Raw genomic sequence first — 24916 nt, forward strand, 5'->3', positions numbered from 1 at the left:
GTCTGTTTAGGCACTAAAAATCGGTGTTGTTACTCACTGTGTATTACAGTATTTACTTTCTTTCTTGATTTCACCAAACCAGATTTAAAGGACCACATTAATTTTTCAAAGGGAAACAAACAATTCATTGTACATAATGTATACACGCACACAGAAACAATACCTGTAGAAATATTAATCCAGCATAGCAGGAAAGAAAAAAAGAAAAAGCACTGGACAGTCGGAGGTGAGTGTGTGCATCTGTGACCCACTGTGACTCCTGAGCGTGCAGTCTTCTAGGTTAACCCACACAGTACATTCTCTGTCTTAATGATACTGTAGGTTCACCTGTTTTTTTTTAAATTTCCCCACAAATAACAAGACCCACAGAAGTGACTCTAGCTATTTAATGGTTCTGTCCTTTTATATGCAGCAAACACCATACACTTCCGAAGAGGCTTCAGCCTGAAGGTGTTTTCCAATGTTAGTGCACAAACGCTTTAAATTAGACTGGAACTGCCAGAATCAAATGTAAATGAGGAATTTCTCGTACCCCTATTGCATGGTATCAATTTTTAATAAATTGTTGCAAATTTGTTTTTATGAATAAAAGGAAGAAAACTGTTGTCTTTAATGCCTACTCTTCCCAAAGTGCAGGTCAAATCAGGCCATATTCTCCTGCTAAGAAACTCAGGGAAAGGCTCTGGGGGTGCCTGCTCAGCATGGTCCCTTCCTTCAGAAGCTGCCTTCCCCTGGCTTCTGCAGGCAGTAGCAGAGCAGCCTGTTACCATGTGGTGATAGATCCAGGGGTGAGAACCTGAGCTGGGCCAGTAAGTCCCTTCCCCATGCAGAGAAATTAGCCACGAAAGAGAAAAATGAAGCCAGCACAGAGAAACAGGATCAAGAGATGGGTCCTGATGGTGTCCAAGCACCGGGTCAGCTGTTCCTGAAAGCCAGCAGCACCCTCGTCTTTCCCGTGCTGGGATGTTCAGACCTTCCTCAGATTCTCAGTTCTCCCAATAAATCACCCTTTTTGCCTAGGTTAGTTCAAGTTCAGTTCCCATCAGTTGCAACCAAAAGGTTCCTGACCAGTCTAGAACGCTCACTGCCTCCCCAGCCCCGAGTCCAGGCCATGACAGCCTCTGGAGACTTGATGTCATGCTCCTTCCAGACTCATCAGCCTCCTCCCCCAGACGCTACAGACTGTTTGCACTTCCTCCACTGCACTGGGCCCTCAGCCTGCAGCTCCATCTCAGGTCCACCCCATCCTTCAACGTCCCATCCAAAACCTCCTCTTAGTTCCCCCGACTTGAAATCCTCTCTTCCACTGTCCCTCTCTCACCACATCTGGTAAAGGCTCACACTGGCCCTTCCTCTCCACCCCAGACAATGAGCTCCCCAAGGATGGGAGTCACATCTACTTCCTCGATGTCCTACCCAGCATCAGGCCCTCCCACTGGCTCAGAACATTCCTTGATGAGGCTTTTGCAGAGTTGAACATTTTGGCTGAGGCATGTCCATATTGGTTTCCGGGTCTGGAAGACAGAGCAAGGCCAGAGTGGCCTAAATAGGGCAGGGAGGCCTGAAGCCATGTGACTAGGTGTGAGCCCCAGATACGGGGGGCTGGACCCAGTCTAGAGTTTCCTAGTACACAGGGTCCTCAGTGGTGAGCCTGCTGAGGAAAAGGACTCCTGAATACTGACCACTTTTTAGACAGCCCTCCTATGGGATATAGGATGTTCAAGGGTGGGGAACAGGTCCAACAAGATAAGGAACTTACCCAAGGTCACCTAGTGAGTCATGGCAAGGGCAGGAACAGAACCAGAATCCTGATTGGTCTTCCTTCTCGACCTGACCTAGACTCACAGAAATTAAGAGCTAAGAAGGAACTGTGGGGTCATCTTGTCCAACCCCTCACTTTACAGGTGGGGCAAGCGAGGCCCAGTGACAGGAGACAAGGTCGACCTGAAGGTCCTGAGAGGGCAGGCATGGAACCTGGATTTCCTGGCTTTAAGATCCAGCTCCTTCCTCACGCCTGACCCAGAACCACAGGTAGAACAACCACAGCAGGGAGACATTTCTCCACCACCTCAGGTTCTTGAGAAATCTTCCTATTTTCCCACTAAATATGGAATCAACTGATAAAAAATTTGGTCTTTCCTCTGAATACATCTGAAAAAAGAGAAATGCCCACAGGGCTGAAGAAAATGCTCATCACCATCATCAGTAGAGTTCTTCATGCCTTGCTTGGCCTTGGGGAACAGGTTTGTGGTAACAGAAGTCTAAAGGAAAGGACCCAAGAGCAGCGGGCACTTAATTCTTTCATATAGGGTTCTCTTTGTCTTCCTTTGGTTATGATTGGCTTATTTCTGAGGTAAAACTAAAATAAAAAATATTTCCCAGCCTCAAAGAGAGGCAATCTGGAGTTGAGAAAGTACTGCTTGGTGGTCTCCTCACCCTGTGCTGTGCAGACAACCCTGGGATCTGCTCTGAAGGAAGATGGGAAGAGGTTTCTAGAAACAGGGAACCTGGGGCACCAGCCAGAGCCCTGACTTTCCAGGCAGTTCCCCACGCTCAGCAGTCTCCTCTCTACAAGAATCCTCCTGGGACCTGACTCTAGAGGCTTAGAAGCCAGTGACACAGAGAGGAGGTGGTGCTGGGTTAAAAAAACAAAAAAAACACCAGTGGTCACTGGCTGCTCTGCCGATCCATCCCGTTCCTGCCCCTCCCCTGGCAGCACAGCCCTATGCACAGCAGTACAGGGGAGGAGAGGGACCTATGGGAGGGAATCTGGAGGGACCATCCTTGCTCCCATCCCTACACACAGGGATTGGATCAAAGATGTGCTCATTACCTAAGCCCAGCCAATCACAGCCCATCCAGGGTTTTGGCCAGAGTTTTCAGGAGGTCTCAAACCTTGCCCTCCAACCAGAAAGAAATGAAAAGTGAGAAACTGAGCTCTGGTGACATCATTTGGGCTCAAGAATCAGCAATCCCTAAAGATACATCTGCCCTTGAGCTTCTCAGTTTTCAGCTAATATTATACATCTCTTTTTCTGCTTACAGAGTAGGGTTTCCATCACTTAGAACCAAAAGAAATCTGTGGGAATCAGGGGGTTCCACATGAGGGCTCCTTGTTGTCTGAAACCTCTGAGAATTCTGCCCTCTTCCCTTCCCCTAGCTTTGAGGAGACATTAGAGAAATAGTTCCCTGTTCCCACACACACCATTGAGCAGGGAGGGTGGGTAAGGGGCATGGGGGCCTTAGAAGCCTCAGGAGGCTAAAGAAGGGTCAGTGGGCCAGGCTGTGTAGCCCCAGTAAGGGCTCTGTGTCTGTTCCATGCTCTCTGCCCTTGTCCCCTGCCTGTGCCCCACCTCCCTGGCTGGTCACACCTTACTTGGCCCTGAGGAGCAGGGTTTGTGAGGTCCTGGGCAGTAAATGATTAACATATTCTCTTGAAGAGAAAATGAGTTCCCACCTCACCTCCACCCCATGCCCGAAACCCCTGCCAAGTCCCATAGGCTCAGTCATGCCTGGTCTGAACTTGTGTGGTCCTGGGTGGGTACTGCCTGAACATTACTATTCACCACCTGGTTCCTCCAGGTCTCACTTTCAGGAGCCTCAAGCCCCCAATGGGGCATCCACTGAGCCCCTGCTCTTCGTCAGGGCCTGTGCTGACACAGGAAACAACAGTGAACAAGACACAGGTCTCACGAAGCTCACAGAGTAACGGGGGAACAGGCGCATGAAAAAGAAATGATGACAGCATATGATAAGCACCGAGCTCAGAATGCGGAGCCAGAGGATGCTTCCTGGCAGAGGGTGGAGGGGGTAACCTTCATACAGGGCTGGCTTTGTGGGCATATGACCGGTATAGTTGCTTCCAAGAGTCCCATACTTAGCTTAATGTTCTCCTGTCGTTTTAAAATTCTTAATAACTTTTGAACAAGAGGCCCAGCATTTTCATTTTGTACTGCGCCCCACACATTATGTAGCCAGTTCTATACCTAGACCTGAAGATGAGAAGGAGCTAGCCAGCAAGAGACAGAAGGAAGAGGAAGGCATGGGGTGGGAACTGGCAGTCCAACTCCTGGAGAATGCACACACCTGCTGGGGCTGCCCCCCCGTCCCCCTCCCCAGGCCAACTGGGTTGTCCCATGTTAATCATTTACACTGGAATCCATGTGGCCTCAGATCCCTGAAGGTTCAGACAGCATTCATCCTGTCTGTGTATGATGACATGGGTCATAGATCAAAATCTTCGATCTGGGTGCGGATTTCTACTCCCCCACTTAGCTGGCTATGTGGCTTCAGATGATTCACTCAACCTCTCTGAGCTTCTGGTTCCACATCTGTAAAATGGGCATGATATTTCACCCAGGGGCTCATGTAGGTGAAAGTGCTTTGTAAGCACTGAGCTGATATTTGTTCTATTCCCAGACAAGAGGAATGTAAAATGAAGAGCTTCAATAGGTGCAGGGGGCAGCCCACAGTCATCTAACTCCCTAACAACAGAATGCATTTTGGGAAGGAAATTGTTAGGGAGACTATCTTGACAAGCTGTGGGGGTGAAAAGGTAAGATTCTGAAGACAAGGCTTAAAAAGAGACAGGGGAACAGTTCTGTTTGAAAGGACTAGAAATTTGGGAGTGGAAGGAGAGAGAAAGGTGAGAGAGGAAGGGGGTAGAATGGCTGAAAGACTTGGAAGAACAGAAACATCAAACATCTGATGTCAAATCATTTGTGTTGCTATAAAATAAACCCTCTTCTTCCCTTCACTTCACTCCCTCCCGCAAAATATCCCTAAACCTTCAGTAATGTTTACTATACAAGCAAAAGTCTCGTGGGTTTTAGCAGAAATGAAAGAAAAGGACAAATTCTATGTTTGGATGGAAGCCAAAGTGGGGATAAAAGAAGATGCAGAGGGGAAAATATGCTCCCTACACAAGTAGGAACAGGGAGCCAGAGGTGAGCACGAGTACAAGGTCCATGGAAATCCACAGAAGCACCAGAAAGGCGCTGGCCTTTTCCAGAGCCAGGTATGGGAAAAATGGGAAGTTTGGATTAATCCCCTCTAGATCTCGCCAGGCAGCATGATCCTTGCTGACATCTAGGTTACATAAGTAACAGGAAACATTTTATCCCTTAGAGCCATAAGTCTCAAAGATCCTGACTGCAAAGGTAGAAATACTATAAAGCACAGCAGTAACACCATGGTCAACTGGATCACAAAATAAAGTCCACAAACAAACCTTTGGGAGGGTGTAAAATTGGAGAAGCTGCCAGCCTGCAGACTGGCGGTGTTGAAGAGCTGTCAGCTCAGCCAGCTTTGCACTCGAGGTCATGGCTACTCTCTCTGCTCTGGTCCACCACGCCCACAGGAGAGGTAGAGCCCTGTGCCAAGAGGAAAAACATTTGCTTTCCCTCCACCTGAATTCCAATGCCAAAGACCTAGGGCAGCATCTGAAACCACAGGGTTACCTTTTAAGACGCAGTGCTGACTTAAATTGTTTTTATAAAGCAAGTTACCTAAATATGTTCAAACTAGACGTAAACTCATGCTTATATCCTTCATATAAAAGCCAAACAAATTTATAACTTGAATGCAAAGAAAATAACAAAACGAATAAAAACATCTGATTTAAAGGGATAGATGACGTTTTGCTGAAAAATAAGTTGCAGCTCATAACGCAAGCAGAGCACCAACTGCTCCCAGGCACGTACATCCCTTTGAGTTCAGCCTGCCTGGTGTGATGACTCAATTATCACACTGCTTTTCTTTATTTAAACTACTGTGAACTTTTCATTTATTCAACACACTGTGATATCATTTGTCCTTCAGTCAGCTCTAACACATCACTTCTCTATTAAACCCACTTTCTTTTTTCTCATGCGCCACTGACAATCATGAGGCCATCCAGATAATACACACAGATCGAATGGTGATTGAGCACTGATGCTCATTAAGCACTAGGCAAAGGGCTCTGCAGGCTTAATCTCATTTAGATCTCACAGGGACCCCAGAGTAGGAACAGTTACTGCTGCCCTTTTACAGCTAAAGGCACTCAGGCATAGTGCGTGAGTGTTGTCCCGGGTCACACAGCTGGGATGGAGTGAAAATTTGAACACAGCAGTCCGACGCTGGAACACACACCCTCTTTATACTTTCTTAAATAGCCTCCTAAGAATTAGCTTGATTCAGATGACCCAGAATATGCCTATTTAATTTGTTTTACATGATCTTCAAATGAAAACACAATCTTTTAAAATTTTATAGATTTGCACACCTCTGAGATTCATCCAAGGCCATCACCTGAGGCTCTAAACCCTGGTCTGAGCATCTCTGGCCCTGGGCAGTGCAAGCAGGGGGAAACCCTCACTGCACTGAAGCCCAGGCAAGCCAACAGCATGGAAGAAGCTATACAGAGACAAAACTCTACCCAAGCTGCCCAGATCCCCCTACTCCCACCCTTGACCACTGAATCCGGAGCACTCAGGCCTCCAAGATCTGGCAGAAGGACTCTGTTAGCATCCCAAGGCATGGGAAGCAAGATGGAAGATGCTCACCCTTCTGGGGTGAAATGGCAGCCCTGGATAAGATATTCACTGCTTAGAATGACCAGGCTGGCAAAAACTGGAAATTACCCAAATGCTATCAACAGTAGAAGAGAAAAAAATTTTGATGCAATATATTCACAGAGTGGAATATCATATACCAGTGAGAACGGGAAAAAGTATTAACTACATATAACAAAAATGAATCTAACAAACACGTGAAGGGAAAGAAGCCAGACATAAAAGAGAATATACTCTAAGATTCCATTAATATAAAGTTCAAAAACAAGTAAAACTAACCTATTAAACATCAGAATAGTGGTTACCCTTTGCAGGAACAGGCAGTGGGGAAGATGGTATGAGGAGGGCTCCTGAGTGCTTGATGTGTTCTGATTTTTTATCTGAGCACTGGGTTGTATTCTCTTCATGAAAATTCTTTAAACTGTACATTTATGTGTGATTATATATGTAAATATACACACATATACAGAAAACCACACACGTGAGTATACGTATACAAGACACACACACACACCATATATATATAATCACACATCGTAAGTACATACCTCAATAAAATATGCCTTTTCCTGGGTAGGAAAAAATGTAGTCTATGAAGATTCTACAGCATAAAGACAAACATTATACAATAAGCTAAGACTGAACATACTTTGGGAAAAGATTTCCCTCAGGAAATAGAAGTAAATGTCAAATCTCATCTACTCTGTAGTTTCAAGAAAAACTAGTAAAACCTGGTTTCTATGAGACGTGAGTACAGATAAATTGATGAAACAATGGGATGAGAAGAAAAGAAGAAAAGGTAGGAAGAGAAGGAAGGAGGAGGGAGGAAGGGATCAAGGAAGTGTCAGAAGCCCACGCATTCTGGGAGGTATTCAAGATGACAGCGTAAAAGGACATGAAACTCACCTCCTCCCACAAATACATCAAAAATACATCTACAGGGGGAATTTCCTGGAGGTACGATGGTTAGGACTCCACACTCTCACTGCTGAGGACTCGGGTTCAATCCCTGATCGGGTAACTAAGATCCCACAAGCTGTGCAGTATAGCCAAAATTAATTAAATTAAAAATTAAAAAAATTAAAACAAAAAAATACATCTACAGGGATTGGAGATAAGATGGCAGAGTAGAAGGACTTGAGCTCACCTCCTCTGATGAAAACACCAAAATCACAACTAATTGCTGAACAACCACTGACCAAAAAAAACACTGGAGCCTACCAAAAAAGATACTCTACATCCAAAGACAAAGAAGAAGACACAACAAGACAGTAAGAGGGGTGCTTTCGTGATATAATCAAATCCCATACTGCCAGTGGGTGACCCACAAACTGGAAAATAATTATATGGCAGAGGTTCTCCCACTGGAGTGAGAGTTCTGAGCCCATCAGGCTCCTCACCCTGGGGGTCTGGCATCAGGAGGAGGAGCCCCCAGGGCATTTGGCTTTGAAGGCCAGCAAAGTTTGAGTGCAGGAGCTCCACAGGACTGGGGGAAACAGAGACTCCACTCTTAGAGGGCACACATGCGGTTTCACAAGCACTGGGACACAGGGCAAAGCAGTAACTCCATAGGAGCCTGGGCCAGACCTACCTGCAGGTCTTGAAGGGTCTCCTGGGGAGGTGGGGGTTGGCTGTGGCCCACTGTGGGGGCAAGGACACTTGTGGCAGAGGTCCCTAGGGAATATTCCCTAGCACGAGCTCCTGGAGGTTGGAGGTTGCCATTTTGGCACCAAGACCTGGCCCCACCCAGTAGCCTACAGGCTCCAGTGCAGGGATGCCTCAGGCCAAACAACCAACAGGGTGGGAACACAGCCCCATGTATCAACAGACAGGCTGCCTAAAGTCTTCCTGACCCCACAACTACACCTAGCCACTCCCCTTGACACGGCCCTGCCCACCAGAGGGACAAGATCCAGCTCTACCCACCAGTGGGCAGGCACCACTCCCTCCCTCCAGGAAGCTTGCACAAGCCCCTGGCCCAACCTCTCTCACCAGGGGGCAGATACCAGAGGCAAGAAAAACTACAATCCTGCAGCCTGTGGAACAAAGCCCACAAACACAAAAAGTTCGACAAAATAAGATGACAGAGAAATATGCTCCAGACGAAGGAACAAGATAAAACCTCAGAAGAACAACTAAGTGAAGTGGAGATAGGCAATCTGCCTGAAAAAGAATCCAGAATAATGATAAAGATGATCCAAGATCTCAGAAAAAGAAGGGAGGCACAGACGAAGAAGATACAAGAAATGTTTAGCAAAGAGCTAGAAGTTTTAAAGAACAAACAAACAGACATGAACAATATAATAACTGAAATAAAAAATACACTAGAAGGAATCAATCACTGAATATATGAGGCAGAACGAATAAGTAAGCTGGAAGACAGATTGGTGGAAATCACTAACACGGAACAGAATAAAGAAAAAAGGAAGGTCAAGAAATGAGGACATGGGACTTTCCTGGTGGCACAGTGGTTAAGAATCTGCCTGCCGATGCAGGGGACATGGGTTTGAGCCCTGGTCCAGGAAGATCCCACACGCCATGGAGCAACTAAACCTGTGCGCCATAGCTACTGAGCCTGTGCTCAAGGGTCCGCAAGCCACAACTACTGAAGCCCGCGTGCCACAACTACTGAAGCCCGTGCGCCTAGAGCCAGTGCTCCACAACAAAAGAAGCCACCACAATGAGAAGCCCGTGCACCGCAACAAAGAGTAGCCCCTGCTCTCCACAACTACAGAAAGCCCACATGCAGCAACAAAGACCTAATGCAGCCCAAAATAAAATTAATTAAAAAAAAAAAGAAAGAAATGGGGACAGTCTAAGAGACCTCTGCACCAACAATAAATGCACCAATATTTGCATTATAGGAGTCCCAGAAGGAGAAGAGAAAAAAAAGGGACCTAAGAAAATATCTGAAGAGATAATAGCTGAAAAATTCCCTAACATGCAAAAGGAAACGGTCACCCAAGTCCAGGAAGTACAGAGAGTCCCAGGCAGGATCAACCCAAAAAGGAACACGCCAAGACACATAGTAATCAACTTGACCAAAATTAAAGACAAAGAAAAATATTAAAAGCAACAAGGGAAAAGCAACAAATAACATACAAGGGAATTCCCATAAGGTTATCAGCTGATTTCTCAGCAGAAATCCTGCAGGCCAGAAGGAAGCAGCATGATATATTTAAAGTGATGAAAGAGAAGAACCTACAACCAAGAAGACTCTACCCAGCAAGGCTCTCATTCAGATTCGACAGAGAAATCAAAAGCATTACAAACAAGCAAAAGCTAAGAGAATTCAGCACCACCAGACCAGCTTTGCAAGAAATGCTAAAGGAACTTCCCTAAGAAAAGAAAAGGCCAAACTAGAAACAAGAAAATGACAAATAGAAAAGCCCACCAGTAAAGGCAAACATACATAAAGGTAGGAAATCATTCACATACAAATATGATATCAAAACCAGAAATCGTGAGGATAGTACAAATGCAGAATACTGGAAATGCATTCGAAATTAAGAGACCAGCAACTTAAAGCAATCTTGTAAATACATAGACTGCTATATCAAAAACTCATGGTAACCGCAAACCAAAAAACTACAGTAGATACACACACATGAAAAAGAAAAAACAATCCAAACACAACGCTAAGGATAGTCATCAGGGAGTTCTCTGGCTGTCCAGTGGTTAGGACTTTGCACTTTCACTGCTGGGGCCTGGGTTCAATCCCTGGTTGAGGAACTAAGATCCCGCAAGCCACAAGGGCACAGCCACAAAAAAGAAAAAAAAATAGTCATCAAATCACAAGAGAAGAGAACAAAAGAGGAAGGGAAGAAAAAACACCTACAAAAACAAAACAATTAATAAAATGGCAGTAAGAGCATACATATCGATAATTATCTTAAATGTAAATGGATTAAATCCTCCAACCAAAAAACACAGACTGACTGAATGGATACAAAAACAAGACCTGTACATATGCTGTCTACAAGGGACTCACTTCAGATCTAGGGACACATACAGACTGAAAGTGAGAGGATGGAAAAATGTATTCCATGCAGATGGAAATGAAAAGAAAGCTGGAGTAGCAATACTCATATCAGACAAAATAGACTTAAAATAGACTGTTACAAGAGACAAAGGACACTACATAATGATCAAAGGATCAATCCAAGAAGATATAATAATTGTACATATATATGCGCCCAACATAGGAGCACCTCAATATATAAGGCAAATGCTAACAGCCATAAACAGTGAAATCAACAGTAACACAATAATAGTGGTCTGTCCATTGATGTAAGTAACCCTTACATCAATGGACAGATCATCTGGAAAGAAAATCAATAAGGAAACAGAGGCCTTAAATGACATGTTTGACCAGCTGGACTTAACTGATATCTATAGAGCATTCCATCCAAAAGCAGCAGAATACACATTCTACTCAAGTGCACATGGAATATTCTCCAGTAAAGATCAAAGCAAGCCTCAGTAAATTTAAGAAAATTGAAATCATATCAAGCGTCTTTTCTGACCACAACAGTATGAGATTAAAAATCAACTACAAGAGGGTTTCCCTGGTGGCACAATGGTTAAGAGTCCGCCTGCTGATGCAGGGGACACGGGTTTGTGCCCCAGTCCGGGAAGATCCCACATGCTGCGGAGCAGCTGGGCTCATAAGCCATGGCCGCTGAGCCCGCACATCCGGAGCCTGTGCTCCGCGACGGGAGAGGCCACAACAGTGAGAGTCCCGCGTACCGCAAAAAAAAAAAAAATCAACTACAAGAAATAAAATTGTAAAAAACACAAACACGTGGAGGCTAAACAATACGTTACTAAACAACCAATGGATCACTAAAGAAATCAAAGAGGAAATTGAAAAATACCTAGAGACAAATGAAAACGAAAGAATGCTGATCCAAAACCTATGGGATGCAGCAAAAGCAGTTCTAAAAGGGAAGTTTATAGCAGTACAATCTTACCTCGGGAAACAAGAAAAATCTCAAATAAACAATCTAACCTTACAATTAAAGCAACTAGAGAAAGAAGAAAAAACAAAACTCAAAGTTAGTAGAAGAAAAGAAATCAGAAAGAGCAGAAATAAATGAAATAGAGACAAAACAACAGAAAAGATCAATGAAACTAAAAGCTGGTTCTTTGAAAAGATAAACAAAATTGATAAACCTTCAGCAAGACATCAAGAAAAAAAGGGAGAGGGTTCAAATCAATAAAATTAGAAATGAAAAAGGAAAAATTACAACTGGCACTGCAGAAATACAAAGGATCATAAGAGACTACTACAAGCAACTGTATGCCAATAAAATGGATAACCTGGAAGAAATGGAAAAATTCTTAAAAGGTACAATCTTCCAAGACTGAACCAGGAAAAAACAGAAAATATGAACAAACCAATCACAAGTACTGAAATTGAAACTGTGATTAAAAACTTCCAACAAACAAAAGTCCAGGACCAGATGGCTTCACAGAAGAATTCTATCAAACATTTAGAGAAGAGTTAACATCTATCCGTCTGAAACTATTCCAGAAAAATTGCAGAGGGAGGAACGCTTCCGAACTCATTCAATGAGGAAATAAATAAAATAGAGATTAAAAACAATAGGAAAAAACCCCCAATAAAACCAAGAGCTGGTTCTTTGAAAGGGTAAACAAAATTGACAAACCTCTGGACAGATTCACCAAGAAGAAAAGAGAGAAGACCCAAATAAACAAAAGAAATGAAAGAGGTGAAATCACAACTGACACCATGGAAATACAAAAAATCATGAGAGAATACTATGAACAATTATATGCCAACAAATTCAACAACCAGAATGGACAACTTTCTAAATACATACAGCCCACCAAAACTGAATCAAGAAGAAACAGATAACTCGAACAGACCCATCTCTAAAAGTGAAATAGAATCTGTAATTTTAAAAACTCCCCACAAAGTCCAGGGCCAGATGGCTTTACAGGCAAATTCTACCAAACATAAAAGGGAGAACTTAACACCAATCCTCCTCAAACTCTTCCAAAAGATTGAAGAAGAAAGAACACTCTCAAAGACATTCTATGAAGCCACCATCACCCTGCTACCAAAACCAGACAAAGACACTACCAAAAAAGAAAACGACAGGCCAGTATCTTTGACGAATACAGATGTAAAAATTCTCAACAAAATATCAGCAAATTGAATCCAACAACACATAAAATAGATCATACATCACAACCAGACTGGATTCATCCCAGGGTAACAAGGATGGTTCAACATATGCAAATCAATGTGATACACCACATCAACAAAAGAAAAGGCAAAAACAACATGATCATCTGAGTAGATGCAGGAAAAGCATTTGACAAAATTCAACATCCATTAATGATAAAAACTCTTACCAAAGTGTATATAGAGGGAACATATCTCAACATAATAAAAGCTATTTATGACAAACCAATAGCCAACGTAATACTCAACAGTGAAAAGCTGAACGCCTTCCCACTAAAATCTGGAACAAGACAAGATGCCAACTCTTACCACTTCTCTTCAACATTTGGAAGTTAAACACTTGGAAGTCCTAGCTACAGCAATCAGACAAGAAAAATAAATAAAAGGTATTCTAATTGGTAGGGAAGAGGTAAAACTGTCATTATATGCAGATGACATATATAGAAAACCCTGAAGACTCCACACAAAAGCTACTACAATTGATAAATTCAGCAAGGTAACAGGATACAAGGTTAACATACAGAAATCGGTTGCAGGGCTTCCCTAGTGGCACAGTGGTTAAGAATGTGCCTGCCAATGCAGGGTACACGGGTTTGAGCCCTGGTCCGGGAAGACCCCACATGCTGCAGAGCAACTAAGCCCATGTGCCACAACTACTTAGCCTGCACTCTAGAGCCCACATGCCACAACTACTGAGCCCACGCGCCACAACTATTGAAGCCCGCGCGCCTAGAGCCCATGCTCCACAACAAGAGAGGCCACCGCAATGAGAAGCCCGTGCATCGCAACGAGGAGCAGACCCTGCTCGCTGCAATTAGAGAAAGCCCACGGGCAGCAACGAAGACCCAACATGGCCAAAAATAAATAAATCTATTTTTTTTTAAAAAAGAAATTGGTTGCATTTCTTTACACTAACAATGAACTATCAGAAAGGGAATGCAAACAAACAATTCCTTTTTAAATCGCAGCAAAAAAAAAGAATAAACCTCACCAAGGACGTGAAAGACTTACATGCTGAGAATTACAAGACATTGATAAAGGAAACTGAAGATTCAAAGAGATATCCCATGCTCTTGGATTGGAAGAATTAATATTATTAAAATGGTCATACTACCCAAAGCAATCTACAGATTTAAAGCAATCCCTATCAAATTATCCATGACATTTTTCACAGAACTAGAACAAATAATCCTAAAATTTATGTGGAACCATAAAAGACCCAGAATTGCCAAAATTATCCTGTGGAAGAAAAAAGAAAAAGCAAGAAGCATAACCCTCCCAGACTTCAGACAATACTACAAAGCTACAGTAATCAAAACAATGTGGTATTGGCACAAAAACAGACATATGGATCAACAGAACAGAATAGAGAGCCCAGAAATAAACCCACACACCTATGGGCAATTAATCTCAACAAAGGAGGCAAGAATATCCAATGGGGGAAAGACAGTCTCTTCAGCAAGTTGTATTGGAAAAGTTGGACAGCTCCATGTAAATCAATGAAGTTAGAGCACACCCTTACACCATACACAAAAATAAAATGGCTTAAAGACTTAAATATAAAACATGACACCATAAAACTCCCAGAAGAGAACACAGGCAAAACATTCTCTGACATAAATCTGACCAATGTTTTCTTAGTTCAGTCTCCCAAGGCAATAGAAATAGAAGCAAAAGGAAACAAATGGGACCTAATCAAACTTACAAGTTTCTGTACAGCAAAGAAAACCATAAACAAAATGAAAATACAACCAATAGACTGAGAGAAAATATTTGCAAATGATGCAGCCAACAAGGGCTTAATTTCCAAAATATGCAAACAGCTCATACAACTCAATAACAAAAAAGCAAACAACCCAATCAAAAAATGGGCATAAGATCTAAATAGACATTTCTCCAAATAATACAGATAGCCAAAAAATCACATGAATAGATGCTCATCATCACAAATTATTAGAGAAATGCAAATCAAAACTACACTGAGGTACCACCTCACACCAGTCAGAATGGCCATCATTAAAAAGTCTATAAATAAATGCTGGAGAGGGTGTGGAGAAAAAGGGACCCTCCTACACTGTTGGTGGGAATGTAAATTGGTGCAGCCATTATGGAAAACAGTATGGAGATTCCTCAAAACTAAAAATAGAGTACAGTATGAAATGTACAGTGTGACAGATATAGTCAATAATTATTTAATATCTTTGTATGGTAACAAAGTGTAAATAGATTTATTGCAGTGATCATTTTGCAATGTATAAAAATATCTATCACTATGCTGTGCACCAGGAACTAACAGTGTTGTAGGTCAATTATACTTCAAAAATAAACCATCACACAAACAAACTCATTAAAAAAAAGAGATTAGATTTGTGGTTGCCAGAGGTGGGGTGTAGGGGGGGGATTAGATAAAGGCAAAAGGTACAAACTTCCAGTTATAAGATAAATAAGTACTGGGGATAAAATGTACATGATAAAGATAACACTGCTGTATGTTATATATGAAAATTGAGAGAGTAAATCCTGAGTCCTCATCACAAGGAAAAAATATTTTTCTATTAAATTTTCTATTTAATTTTATATCTACATGAGATAATGGATGTTCATTAAACTTACTGTGATAATCATTTCATGATATATCTAATTCAAATCATTATGCTGTATACCTTAAACTTATACAGTTGCTGTATGTCGATTATATCTCAATAAAGCTGGGAGGACAAAATAATAAAATAAAATAATGTATTTAAAAATAAATGTGTCAAATAAACATGAATTCTTTGGGCTTACTATCAATTGAAAATGATATTACTCAAAAATAAATGTTAGGGGCTTCCCTGGTGGCGCAGTGGTTGAGAGTCCGCCTGCCGATGTAGGGGACACGGGTTCGTGCCCCGGTCCGGGAGGATCCCATATGCCGCGGAGCGGCTGCGCCCGTGAGCCATGGCCACAGAGCCTGCAGGCTCCGCAACGGGAGAGGCCACAATAGTGAGAGGCCCGCGTACCGCAAAAAAATAAATAAATAAATAAATAAATAAATGTTAGAAATTATATGTTTTCCTGACCAGAAAACCTAAAAATTTTAAAACATACTTTAAATAAGCCTGTACTCCTTCCTTAATAAGAGAAAACTGAAATTGTTCCATAGTAAGAGAAGTAAAAAACTCAACAATGAAGGTAACTCCAAATAACTTAAGGCATGTTCATTACTGCATGTAACAGACCTTTATATTGAACACAAGAAATACATGATTTTGTTGATAGAAAATCCGTTTCTCTTGCCTTCACTAAAAAAAGGGTTAAAGGATAATGTAAAATATATTGGTTTTAAAGATGTCAAATTACTAACCTGCCTGTTTGGGATATATTGTCGGGGGAAGGGGGTATTACTTGGTACCTCTTTTAAGCCCTTTAGCAAAAGAGCCTGGGGGATGCCCAATATACGCAAGGACAGTACACCACAAAGGCCACAAGGTGTCGCTTTCTGACAACCTCTAGCTTTGCAGCTGACACTATCCTCCAAGGGGAAGGAAGGGAAGGTTGAGGGATGTCGACTATACTTTGATGTAATAACCAGAAGTATGTCCATTAGAATATACAACAATTAACGCATCTAGATTAACAAAAGTTTCCCTGTAATGTCCCTAAACCTAAAACTTAGATCTTTTCTCCCCTCTTCATCTTCTTTTCCCCAGAGCAATTCAGAAGGTTTTTTTTGTTTGTTTTTTTGCATTTTGTGGGATCCTAGTTTCCCGACCAGGGATGAAATTCGTGCCCCCTTCAGTGGAAGCGTGGAGTCCCAACCACTGGACCACCATGGAATTCCCACTCTGAGCATGTTAATATTACTGCAGATTAGGGAGACCAACCCCCAAATTTTTCATCATTACATTTTAGTCTTCACAAACATTCAGTGGGATGCCCTGGGGAGGAATCATGGTCCCTATTTTACAGATGAGAAAACCAAAGCCCAGAAAGGTTGTAATGGGCCAATGAAAATTCCATTGGCCAGGCTTCCTGATACCCACCAGCCCAGATGGGGCCTGTACACCCTGCCTCTCCCCCATCCCTCAGCCTGGAGGTGGCTGGAAGTAGGGTTTGACTATTTTGCTTTTTGGAAATTAACATTAAATATTTTGTATTAAACTGATATGAATTTGTGCTCTAAGCCATTATGGGCTGTGCCTGGGATGGGTTTCCAAGGAAGCTCACTCTGTTAGGGGAGTGTATTAGTTTGCTGGGGTTGCCCTAACAAAACACAGCGCCTTAACAACAGAAATCAATTTTCTCACAATTCTGGAGGTTAGAAATCCAAGATCAAGGTGTCAACAGGGCTGGTTTCTTTTGAGGCCACTCTCCTTGGTTTGTAGATGGCTGTCTTCCCTGTGTCTTCAGATGGTCTTCCCTGTGTGTGTGTGTGTGTGTGTGTGTGTGTGTGTGTCCTAATCTCCTCTTCTTATAAAGACACAAGTCAAATTGGAGTAGGGCCCACCTTATGACCTCATTTCACCTTTTTCTTTTAACATCTTTATTGGATTATAAAAAAATATGGAACCCTTCACGAATTTGCATGTCATCCTCGCGCAGGGGCCGTGCTAATCTTCTCTGTATCATTCCAATTTTAGTATATGTGCTGCTGAAGCAAGCACTCATTTCACCTTAATTACCTCTTTAAAGGCCCTATCTCCAAATACAGTCACGTTCTGAGATACTGGGGGTTGGGACTTCAACATATGAATTTAGGGGAGATACAATTCAACCTGTAACAGGGTGAAAATGTTGAAAAACCTGCAATACCCCTTCCAACTCTCTACCCACAAGAATGACTGTGTTCTAGTCTGTGTCCCAAGGTCACACAGTTAATCATTGGTGCTAGAATTCTAATACTGGAGTCCATATGACACCGGTGACTAAGCACTCAGGCTGAATTTTGGTATGTACAGCTTTTATTGTCTTCCAGCCTCCTGCACCAAATAGTTTATAATGGCAGCTTTTATTTCCCCTTTTACCCAATAGTTATTTAGAAAATTTATTGTTTTTATTTCTAAGGGTTAGATTGTTTGGTTAACTTTTTATTATTTTCAAATATTAATGACAAGGTACCTCCTGGTACAAAATCTTTTTGGAAACCAAAAATGTCTTTTCGACATGGAACATAATATAAAAAGACTAAGTAATCCCTATTTAATTGACCCTACCATATCATAGCATTCTGACCTCTGTATCTTTGTTTTCTGTGGCTGTTTTCTAGCAAATCTCACAAAGGCTAAAAGTGGTGTGTTAAAATCTCCAATTGCAATTACAGTATTTCCAAGTTTTCAATGGTGTGAATTCTACTATATAATCTTCCATCCTCTTTGTGGTTTACTGCCTTTTGCCTCGAGGTCTACTTTATTGTTTTAATTATAGTTAATGTTTACTGAGCATTTACTGTGCCCCACACTCTGTGCTTACAGCTTCACACAAATTACTTTATTTAATTACCAAAATAACTCTGGGGATATTGATAGAAGTGTATTCAGGTTCTATGGAGATTGGAATTTATATAGTATTGAAGGCTTCCTTAGAAAAAAACACAATTATGAACACAAAGTTAGACATGAAGATGGATGCTTATTCAGAATAAGAAAATAAATATAACAAATTGAGCAGCCCCTGCAGGTGAGCTTAAGCTTCATTAACTTCACCTAAATCTGCCTCCAGAGACAGATGTTCTCCTTAGTTCCATGCTTATAGATGAGAAGACTGAGACCTTGGTTGTGTAAATCACTCAAGATTGCAGTGCTGGAAATGGACTGCACAGCCCTCGCCTTTATCCACTGCCTCTCATTGCTATCACTGAGAGTGGACCAGTGTCACGTATCAACTTGTTATGATTTCAAATCCATGTTTGGAAAGCTTGTTTTATACAAGTTGGCTGTGGTTTGAACTTGCTGTGAATAACCTCTTTTTGATGAAATTGTTTTGAAGTTGGATATTAGGACTTTCTGACAGCGCTTTTGCACCTGGAGTGGAGAGGAGCATTACATCATTGATACCAAGGTAATGGCAGTGGTATCCATCACATGATGGACTTTTAAATGATAAAAACCAAGAGGTTTGGTCAGCAAGTCTAGGGTGTTCCATCTGGGCAAGGCTACTCTTTGCTGATCCAAATAGTCCCGCGAAGCTCTTGAGACACTTGCTCCTAACCCTAGCCAGGCTAACTCTTGGTCAGCAGTGGTGCTGAACTGTGCTGCAGTCTCAGGAAGAGAAGAGATATCCGTTCCTGCCCTGGCAATACTAGTCCTCACAGGCAGTGGCGCAAGCCATGTGAGGGTCCCTGGAGTAATAACCTCTGGAGCAACCTTTGCCAACACTGGTACTGACACCTAAGCCAGCAGCTGATACCCGACTTTTAGTTGGAAGGAATGAATCTACCGGGAACCAACTCATAGAAGGGTATACGTGAACTAAATTTGGACTTTATTGCTTTCATTGCCCCCTTTGCCTGGAACAACAATATAAATTAATATATCATTGATTTTGTTATCAAAAATTCAGACCTTGTCCCCAATGTTGAATAAAAATAACAAGGGCAAGGTTTTGAGGATAAAGAAAAGAGAAATTTATTGATATAACAGCAAATGAGGAGGGTAGCAGACTAACATCTTGAAAACTGCTGTCCTGCCTTCTGGGGAGAAAGCAGGCATATTTAAAGGAAAATCTTGGGGCTGGGGTTAAGAGGAACAAACAAAAACAACAAGAATGCCTGCCCACATTAATCAGTAACAAAAAATGTAAGTTTTAGTTCCCAGCAACGGAGGGAGAAGACAGGAAAAACAGTTTCACTTAGAAATCATGCATCAGGGACTTCTCTGGTGGTGCAGTGACTGGGAATCTGCCTGCCAATGCAGGGGACACAGGCTCGAGCCCGGGTCCTGGAGGATCCCACATGCCACGGAGCAACTAGGCCCATGTGCCACAACTACTAAGCCTGTGCTCTAGAGCCTATGAGCCACAACTATTGAGCCCGTGTGCCACAACTACTGAAGCCCGCACGCCTAGACACGCCCTGCTTGTCACAACTAGAGAAAGCCCGCGTGCAGCAACAAAGACCCAATGCAACCAAAAATAAAATAAAAATACATTTTAAAAAAAATGAAATCATGCATCAAACAGTTTTAGCCTTGTGGCCCTGTCAGTTATAACCTTCCACATCTACGGGAGTGAGAGCAACAAAGTCATCTGGCTACCTCCTGCTGAACAGGGGCAATGTTAAAATTGAGGAGGATTAGAGGAGAGAAAGTTCTGGACTTTGACTTTAAAGAATTCTCTTGTCCCAAAAGATGCTCTAGAATCCTGCAAGATATGCAGAGAGGCTTTTTCTTTTTTCTTTCTGGCTTGACATCACCTCTTCTTGTAATAGCACCTTGAGGCCATAAGGTTGCAGTTGGCAATCAGGTTCTCAGTAGTACAGAAATGTGTCTGAAACCACGTTCAGAATGGCCATCCAGCTCTATTTTGGATGCCTGAACCAGTTACTCTACTCTGATTTTTAAATGTATTCTTTTTCTTACTGGTTAAAGCAGATGTACAATGCATATCTCTGACAGGTCAGAAACAGCCTGTTCTAGTCTAAGTTAAATCATGTAAAAGCCAGAATAACTTCGCCATACCTCAATATGTGAACATTTATTCTATAATTTCCCCTTTTTGTTTGCAAATCTTTCGATAGAAAGCACTGATGATCAAAATATTTGTCACTTGATGCCAGGGTGGTTGCTGCCAGCCCTAGGTCCACCACGCCCCTCAGTGCTAGGCGTACTCTTTGTGTGTGTGTGTGTGTGCCTAATTATCCACATTGGAGGAAACTAATCAAATATAGTGAACAAGCTCAGATGTATGCTAACGAAGAAACATTTTATAGGCTCTACACTTTATCAGTTATACCAAATTGTCATTTGAACATTGTATATGTGCTTTTAGCAGTATACTCAAAGCAAGCAGTGACACATGTCATTATGAATAGTTATACTCTTGACGATAACTTCACTAAAGAATTTTCTTTCCATCCTGAACACTGGAGTTAAAAGTATGGTTAGAAGTAAAACAGTAACTTTGCATTTTGATAGGAAGACAAACATTTGGTAAACAGTTCAATTAAATTAGTTGGATGGGGACTTCCATGGTGGTCCAGTGGTTAAGAATCCGCCTTCCAATGCAGGGGATGAGGGTTCGATCCCTGGTCAGGGAACTAATATCCCACCTGCTGTGGGGCAACTAAGCCCACGCGCTGCAACTACTGAAGGCGCACGCCACTAGAGAGAAACCTGCACACCACAACCCGAGAGAAGCCCGCGTGCCACAACGAAGAGCCCACGCACCACAACAAAAAGATCCTGCATGCCACACTAAGACCCAACACAGCCAAAAATAAATAAATAAATAAATATTTTTAAAATAATAATAAATAAATTAGTTGGATGGTTCTTACAGGCCTGGTCCAGATTTTTGGGTCAGCTGCCTACCACTACTGTTACCTTCTTCTCATCCTGGTATGGGTGTCATTTGTGGTCAGCAGTCTTTTCTACAGACAGTCCAGTGCAGAGGCCCTTCTTAAGCGGAAAACATGAAGAGTCAATTTCCTGCAGGGACTTTCCTGGTGGTCCAGTGGCTAAGACTCCATGCTACCAATGCAGGGGGCCCGGGTTTGATCCCTGGTCAGGGAATTAGGTTCCACATGCTGCAACTAAGAGTTCACATGCCGCAACTAAAGATCCTGCATGCTGCAACTAAAAGATCCCGCATGCCACAACTAAAGATTCCACAAGCCGCAACTAAAAGATCCCGCATGTCACAATTAAAGAGCCCACATGCCGCAACTAAAAGATCCCACGTGCCGCAACTAAAAGATCCTGCATGCCGCCACTAAAGATCCCGAATGCCACAACTAAAGATCCTGCATGCTGCAACAAAGATCCCACATGCCACAACCAAGACCCAGTGCAGCCAAATAAATAAATAAATAAATAAAAGAGTCAATTTCTTTCAATTTTGCTGCACATACGCTAGTTCAAGAGTACCTGATAAGGGTCCTTTTGTCTAATTTGGAGACAGTCCTTTAAATGATGTCTTTTCCAGGGTGCATAATCTCCTAGTTGCAAGTCACAGGGCATCTGATCTTCATCCAAAGACAGATTACTGTGACTGGCTTTAGAAACAAGCTTAGAATATTATTTTAATAATTCAATTAAACTTTACAATAATGTAACATAGTAACAAGGAGCCATCTTGGACGTAGAGAATAAATACAAAACCTCAGTAAATACGAAACTTCAATATCCAAAGGTATATTATTGAAACATAATTTTTCTCTCTAACTTATCCTTATTTCTACTAAATCTAGCCAAATTAACACATTACTGACCAGGGGATTTTTGCCGAAACTAACGCCCATGCCTGGCAATTTGTTACGTAAGTGAATATTGAAACACCCGCATCTGAGTAAATATCAGCAACTTTTTTTGCACTTAATGTATTTATTTGAAACTTTGTATACGTCTTACTAAAGCATTCTAATATTTCATTAGAGTGTGACAGGCAGTATAGCAGGCACCTCTCTGCAAGGGAACAGAACATCTATTACAAATATACCGTGTTTCATTGCACTTTCCCCTGGAAGAGCAGACTCTACAATTCCCGGCAGCATTTTTTTTTAGTCCTGTGGGTATTATTTCCTCTAGAATATGTTCTTTTATTTCACCTGATAGTCGACAAGGTGGATCTGTGTGGGGGGCTTGGAAGGACCAGGTGCAGGACTACCACTACATTCACCAGAATGGTCAGTTACCCATTCTCTAACTACTGCTAACAAAAACTGCTTGTAAGTCATTTTACTCTGTGCAATAAAGCTACAATAAATTTTAAACGCATTGAATAAACCGCAATTACTCAAATAGAAAGCCACTTTCTTAAACCATTTTCGAGTTTTCCAGAGGATACTGAAGTTTGCCAGATAGTGATTGGATCGATCAACTCCTTTCATATATCTATTATACTCTTATATACAAGTGGGCTTAGTTATCTGATGGCCAGTCCTCCTGCATTCCTTTCCTGTAGATGCTATGGAGGTGTCTTGAATAGTTGTCACCACGAGGACTAGCCTCTTGTCTTTCCATATAAGAAGAATCACTTTCCCTTCCGTAAGAATGTCATTTCTCCCCTCTGTAGATTTTTAGATTTCTCCTTTAATTGGTTTAGTAGACCACGATTCTCTCTTATTTCAGATGTGAGCACACTGTTGTAATAACTGTCTTGGTAAATATGGTGCCATGAACCAAGATAAGGTTGTAGGACCAACAATATTGTTTCTTGCAGTTTCTTTCCTTCACCCATGTGAATCTCAAGGCTGCATATATATCCAATTTCACTTTCGCTAAACATCCTGACCAAAATTCTATATTTTGTAAGTTTTCCAGGATTACAGGTTTTGAATCTGAGTTGTCCTCTCCACCTTATCATTGCCTCATCAAGTGATAGCTCTTGTTTGGGTACAAAGAACAACTGAAATTTTGGCAGAAAATAATCCAAAAGAGGTTTAACTTTGAAATTCTGTCTGCAGGAAGTGGAGTTTCTGAGTTATCGTTAAAGTGAAGAAATGTCATTATTTGTTCAAACCTTCTTCTCGTCATAATCTTTGGAAAGATAGGTGTTTCAAGTAAGAGATCAGTTGACCAATGTTCTTCCCAGTGTGACTTTTTTTTTTTTTTCAGAATTAAATTTTATTTCACTTTGATAGAAACCGTGAAAAAGATTTACATTTTCCCACGTTACAGCACAACAATGTCAATGGAATATTTCTTGCCATAAATTAGATCTTGCTGATTTGTGTAAGTGAAACAACAGTTTATATTCTTCAAAATAAAAGCAAAATGACTTAGTAAATGATTGTTTAAAACTGTAAATCCAGGGCTTCCCTGGTGGCACAGTGGTTGAGAGTCCACCTGCTGATGCAGGGGACACGGGTTCTTGCCCCGGTCCAGGAGGATCCCACGTGCCGCAGAGCGGCTGGGCCCATGAGCCTTGGCCGCTGAGCCTGCGCGTCCGGAGCCTGTGCTCCACAACGGGAGAGGCCACAACAGTGAGAGGCCCGCGTACCACAAAAACAAAAAAACAAACAAACAAAAAAAACACTGTAAATTCAGACATAAACATATGGCTTCATTATTAACATCCTATACCGTCCATACGAAATCATTTCCATCATCAAGTAGCACCCATTTATAAAGATGCATTCCTAACGGTGTTCTAGTCAGTTGGAACACGGCAGAAAAATTAACAGTTCAGAAATAGCAAGTGTACATTTTTGCTACATATTAAACTGGGTGGTAACTACACCATATGTATTGAGTTCTGACTAACTTTTATTACCCATAAACTTGCTTTCAAATAATGTTAACCAATAATCTGAAAAATCTATTTAAAATCAAATAATTGCTACTTTTATGTTTGCACAGAAACTCTGACTACAGTGAAAATTTCAAATAAGTCCATTGGCAGAAAAAAGTAAAGCAAATTTTTTGAATGGACTGTTCATTTCCTACAGCAGTCGGTTTCAAACATATGTGCAAAATAAGTAAACTAAAACTATGCTACGAGGCGAATCATCTTAGAGCAAATCATCTTAGAAATTACAATTTGTAAGATCAGTAAATATTTCAGAACATACTAGAATATGACTTAATTATTCTTTCAGTTAATTACAGAAAAATACAACCACAGAATTATTCTTGTTACCTGGACTGAAGATCCAAGTAACTCTGCCGGCCTAAACGGCAGACAAAGGTCCAGTTTAAGAAGTAGTGTAGAAACTTTGAAGGGATGTCTGGTTTCTTTTTACAAGTATAAGTACGTTTTCAATGCCATCATGTCTGTGATTCAGAATGTCAAATTACAGCACGTATTGACAGCAGATGTCTATGGCAAGTAGGCAATATTTGGTCCGTTATGAAGGATAAAAAAGAAGAAAGAACACATTTCTTTTCTAGAGAGGAAAAAAGAATATTAAATAGAAATTATATTCAGGAAAGAAAAACCTGGTCCCCAAAATAAAAGGGCCATTAATTGAAGACAGCAACATTACTCTTTATTGACACTTAGAAGCATTATC

At 41.6% G+C, this 24916-nt stretch overlaps 1 long non-coding RNA gene and 1 other non-coding gene across 2 annotated transcripts in view; both read right to left on the reverse strand.

Moving 5' to 3' along the window:
* Positions 1–24916, reverse strand: part of LOC112392621 (uncharacterized) — a 44032-nt gene that overhangs the window by 13439 nt on the left and 5677 nt on the right. The window contains exon 2 of the long non-coding RNA XR_003001728.1: positions 24544–24790. This is a non-coding gene — a long non-coding RNA (uncharacterized LOC112392621). The remainder of the gene's footprint in view (positions 1–24543; positions 24791–24916) is intronic.
* LOC112392680 (U6 spliceosomal RNA) lies at positions 17308–17414 on the reverse strand. The gene has a single exon (XR_003001733.1). It is a non-coding gene; the product is annotated as a U6 spliceosomal RNA (small nuclear RNA).

This window comes from Neophocaena asiaeorientalis, unplaced genomic scaffold, assembly GCF_003031525.2.
Source record: "Neophocaena asiaeorientalis asiaeorientalis breed wild unplaced genomic scaffold, Neophocaena_asiaeorientalis_V1.1 scaffold192, whole genome shotgun sequence".
In the NCBI taxonomy this organism is placed as follows: domain Eukaryota; kingdom Metazoa; phylum Chordata; class Mammalia; order Artiodactyla; family Phocoenidae; genus Neophocaena; species Neophocaena asiaeorientalis.